This window comes from Sprattus sprattus (assembly GCF_963457725.1).
Source record: "Sprattus sprattus genome assembly, chromosome: 17".
In the NCBI taxonomy this organism is placed as follows: Eukaryota; Metazoa; Chordata; class Actinopteri; order Clupeiformes; family Clupeidae; genus Sprattus; species Sprattus sprattus.
Genome location: NC_137915.1, coordinates 21516115 through 21521847, shown reverse-complemented (window position 1 = coordinate 21521847; position 5733 = coordinate 21516115).

The window sequence follows — 5733 nt, the reverse complement described above, 5'->3', positions numbered from 1 at the left end:
AATATATTAATACTAGTTCTGTCAGTTTAACGCGTTATTAACAGCGTTAACTCAAGCCCATTTTAACGCCGTCAATTTTTTAGATTAACGTTCTTTTTGCTCTCCCAAACTGTGTAGTAGGCTAACATTACGTTTAAGTGAATGGTGAGCGCGATACGGCGAAATGGATGATAAAAAGCTTCTGAATAGAAAGTTTACCTTTAAAGTTAAAAGCGAGCTTCACTGTTGTCTGAAAATGTCAACAGGCAGCTGGCTGAAAGCACCTTTTATTGGTAACCTAACTGTTAAGGTTCATTGCTTTTGAAATAAGAGGCCTGACTTCTATGTTCACAGCAAACTTGAAAAAAAGAAAATATTAAGCCATGGTTTAACTGCACTGTATGCTGAGTCCTTGTTTATCTGAAATGTGCATTTTGTAATTAGGTTTCCTCCGGTAGGAGGTAACCTATTGTATCTGTTAGTATTATTCTTGTTCCATGGGAGTCAATGGCAGCCCCTAGAACCATATGGTAACTTTTTGTGAAATTTGGCACACTCATTAAGGACAGTCCCTTCTTCATTCACACCAAGTTTCATGGCTCTCAGTACACCACTCTAGCGCCACCAACAGGTCAAAGTTGGACTTTTGTAACACACGCAACTTTTGAACCGCATGACCGATTTTCAAAAATGAGGTACCATTGGATTCCCTGGATCAAGACGAATTAAACACACCCTATGGCGTCAATTTCCGGTTACATAGATTTTCCGCTATTTCCGGTTTTATCAAAAACCTTTGAAAGCCTACTCCTCCTACAATTTTTGGCAAATCTTCTTCAAAATCACCAGAGATGATCTTCAGACCTAGCCTCACAAAAGTTACTTTTTAGAATTTTGATCGTCACAACCGTTTGTCCGGTAAAGCCACTCAAATTCAGCTGAAAAGTTGCCAAACAGGAAGTGAAGTCATATCTTGGCAAATCTTTATGAAATCAACACCAAACTTGATATGTCACTGGAAGACACTACAACATGTTCCCATGTGCAAAGGCAACTTCATATCTTAAAAAATGATTGATATAAAGCAAATTGGATACATTGTTAACGCTAAAATAATGCTTTACACATCAACAGGTCAAAAAGTGATACTCTGATTCAATCACAAGTTCATTTGAAGACACTTGAGAATGTTAAGTACACAAATCTGAAAAAAAGTTGACTGTAAGATGAAAAGTAGATTTTTGGTGAATATTTGAAACATGCATGCTTGACTACTTGCTAGGGTGGTTCTCTATAGAATGTCTCTCTGTCTCCTCATCCGTGCGGCTCCTAAATCTCACACACTCAGTCTCCCCTTAACACACGCGCAGGCTTTGTTTTACGCACACACATTCTCACAGACACACAGCTTGGTGTCACACACATACATTCTCACAGACACACAGGGTGAGCGCACACACACAACCTCCACTCAGTCTAAACTTCAGGACAAAAGCATTGTAAATGTTGGATTTGAAATGTAATATCCCATTGGCAAGTGTGCAGCATGGATTTTTCTATACAGTGACAAATTGTCACAAAATTACATTTTTCCCTGGTTCGCAATGTTTGGGGGAGGAAACCGCCATCGCTGCTTGCAGCTATATTTTTATTTTGTACCGCCCTGTTTGGCAATGTTGTTTTTCAATAAAATAAAACATTGCATAAAGCAAGCCAAGCCACTTTTCCATGTTGATAAGAGCATAAAAAAAAAAAATGATTGAAGGGACATTTAGAATAGATACAAATTTGCTGCTCTTCTGTATGGCTATCTTTCTGTCGACGCCAAACCCACCTTTGATGATTGTTGCCAAAAAGCTTTATTTTGGTCTCATCTGACCATATAGCTCGGTCCCATTGAAAGTCTGACTTACATTTGGCAAACTGTAGGCGCTTTAGTTTGTTGATAATTGACAGCAGAGGCTTTTTTCTGGAAACCCTCCAAAACAACCTGTGGTAATGTAGGTGGCGTCTGATGGTAGTTTTGGAGACTTTCTGACCCCAAAACTCAACTAACCATTACAATTCTCCAGCTGTGATCCTTGGAGATTATTTTGCCAGTCGAACCATCCTCCTCACGGTGCGTGGGGTCAATTTACAGACAGGTCCTTTTCCAGTCTGATTCCTCACATCTCCTGTCGCTTTAAACTTCTTAATTATTTCCATGATAGTGGAAATGGGTATTTTCAACTGTTTAGAGATTTTCTTGTGTCCATTTCTTGATTTGTGCAGCTCAACAACTTTCCGTTGCAGATCGTCACTGTGTTCTGGGGTCTTTCCCATAGTGATGAATGACTAATGGAATTTTGCCTGTGTTGCCTCATATTTGTACGCCAGTGGAACAGGAAGTCATGGTTGACCTCTAGGAGTTCCTTATCAAACAGGTGAACTTCAATAAACAACAAATTCATATTTTTTCATAGCCTGTTTTGCTCATATTCACTAGGGGTGCCAATATTTGTGGGGGGCACTGTTCAACAATTATCACAGGATTCTCCAATGCAGTCCAACGCTGAAGAACAATAAGGGGGATTTCCCAGGCCATTACCTATGGCCTATGGAGGTTTATATGGCAGTTAGTCAAAGAAAACTCAGACAAGGCAAACGATTTGCACCAGTGACTAAAACCTGTCTTCATACATTATCCTTGAATGGAGTCCTTAATAGTTTTTCTTTGTCAGGTTAATATGTATTGTATGTGTTTTCATTGCTCTTCTTCGGAAGATCCAAGTGAAGTGTGCCAACTGAATGATGAGTTCTTATTTAATAGTAGTCCAGTAAACTCACATAAAGTCTTCAGTCAATCAATCTGCAGATGCCACAGAGCACAGAGAGCAGTGATGTGTGACAAGCGTGCAGCTGGGGTTATGATAACTAAAACTGCATTTTCAGTTCTATAAACAGCTCACATTGCATCCCTTTCAGCCTACGTACCTGATGCGTCTTCGCACAAACTAACAAGAGTTTTAAGATAAATCATGACATAATTCAGATTAAGATATTCTCTTGGTGTATGTGAGTGAGTGGTGGCTTTCCCATAATCCCATATTTCAGGTCAGCCAGGCACACAGTGGCAACCAATTATTCTTTCTACTTCAATGGCCAATTTGAAAACTTTTATTTAATTGTATGAGAATCTATCTAATGGCAAGCGGAGAGTATATGCAACATATTTGTTTGTTAACATGTGTTGTTTTACTTACTGGGGTGACATTACTTGAGAATTGGGGGAACATGTGGTTTGAAGTGTGGTGATGTCACTGAGCTATTTAGCGGGATCAGAAGAACAGCCCACATGGGCATTCACTACAATCTTTGTTCAAGCCATTTGTTCAAGGCATATCATATTTGTAAACACAAACAAATTACGTGAGCAAGAAAACTTACAGCATAACCATGCTCCTCAGAAACTGTAAGTATCAATCATTCAAATCTTAATACAGGTTTTTTGGTAAGGAAGTACATAATTTAAAGATTCACAATCTAAAAGCTTTATAATTTGATTGATTAATGCCATACTTGTAAACAATCATTTCACATGTTGATGTTATGCATGTATGCATTATTCAAGTAATTTCTTTGACTTGACTTAGCATCTAATCTAATTTTATGACATCCATATTACTTTGCATATTACGTTTTTAGGGCATCAAAGCTTGAAACAGATTTGAATACATCATGATAGCCAGTGTATTTCAAACAAGTTAGCTTCTGTAAAGAGCGCGCTACTTCTGGACATTTTGGAAAGCTTATGGCACCAGTTATACCAATTAACCCACCGGTGGCTTTGAACATGATAGGTGATTTACAATCAGACTGGCCTGAACCTCAGGGGCAGCGTTCAGAGCCCTGACAGCAGTTTAGATTGCTTATCACAGGGGGATTCTGCAAACGTGAAAACACGGTGTGCGGGGGAGAAACTCCAAAAGTCCTGTTAGCACATATTCTCTATACATCACCTTAGCGTTCTGGACAGGTCTGAGGCATCACAGAAATGCAGAAAAAAGGTTGAAGTAGAGAACTGCCTCAGTTTAGAGTTTTTGTAGGGGTAAAAGGTTTTAAGAGGAGACAGTGGCATGTTGCATTTAGTGTGAGAAGCCTAGTTTTCCTTCCATGTTATAAGTGAATACTAGCAAAAATTGTATTCATTATTCAATATCCTAAGTGCTATGCTGTAAGTGACCACATAGAAAGTGTATGCTTTTCCACTTATGTACGAACATGTAAGTACTTTGATGAAATGTATTGTTTTCATGAATAATTTATCGATAAACACGTTTTGATATACTTTTGACTATGAAACAATCCATGTTTTCAAAATAGAAAATAGAAAATAGAAAAGAGGAATGACAATGAAGCTCAAACATTACATTCAATTCTAAATTCATTGGGTTTTCAGATAGAAAGAAAGTCTTAAATATGCTATCTATCTTTGAGGAAATCTGCGGGTGTCAAAAGCTATGCATTTTAAATTGACCAGATTGCGATGCTGCAACGCCAGTTGATATGTCTCGGTGCAATACCCAGGTTTAGGGTTATTTGCCTGCTTGAGCATGCTTTGAAATGCATGCTAGTCATCACATCGCAACACATTTTGGCCATTTGATATACACAACCCAAACTGTTCTTACCACAGTTTCTTCCCCAATAATGCAGAATGTGAACCTACAAGAATTATGAAACTATATGTTCATCCGAACTATCTGAATGAAAGACATTACTGCTTAGTGGATTGAAAAGTAGGGTGTAATAAGGTAATTAAACGTGCACATTTGCTTCTTTAACTCAACAATGTGTTGACATTTAGAAATTAATCTGCAACAAATGTCCTCTTGATAATAAAGATCCACAGTATCATACAATGTACTGTACTTCCCAGGAAAGAGGAAGGCCTTTTGGAGGTTGGACCTCTTGACTGCTCGCCTTGATCTTCATATGCAAAGCAGCACAATTAGTTTACTTCTAAATCTAACACAGCTGGTCCACTTCCCCTTTTTTAAAGTTGAAAAATTCAGCTGTCATCCCCAAATCACTCTACGTGCAAGTATATGCATAACCTGAAATAAAAAAATATTTATATATATCACGTGCAAAGAATTCAAAGGTAATGTGCAGATAAAACAGTAGATTGTAAAAGAGCTGCAACTAAAATGTCTGCATCCAGCACATAGGTGCACCCTCTCCCTCCTAAGGTCCTCTTCTTGCAGAAACTCTTCATCTGTTTACAGAAGATATGGGAACTTGAAGCAGTCTTTGTGAACCAAGTTTGTGAAGTGTAATCTATAAGCACACTAGTCGTCTGCACTGCAGGATGAGTGAATATGCTGCATGTTTTGACTTGCAAACCTGTAAAGGATATGTTGTTGAACTGATACATTTAGTGACAAGTTCATCTCATATCTCATTGGTCTGAATGACTCTGCATGACTTTGAATTGGTGATCGCTGAAGGTTATTTCTGATATCAGTTAGGGTTAGTGTTTCGTTGTTAGGTCTGGTTACTAAATACATGCATCAATGGCAAACAGAGATTGATTTTAAAGGTTAAATGTTGAGCATTTTCGTACCAAAGCAAATGTAGGTCTATGTTCAGGAAATCTAAATGTTAACAGCACAGTGGCAGTCAAAAACTACAGGTTTTGGTGAGGAAATATATAATATATTTCAGTACATATCTGGAAAAGCACAGAGAAAGAATCACTGTTTGCCTGAATCA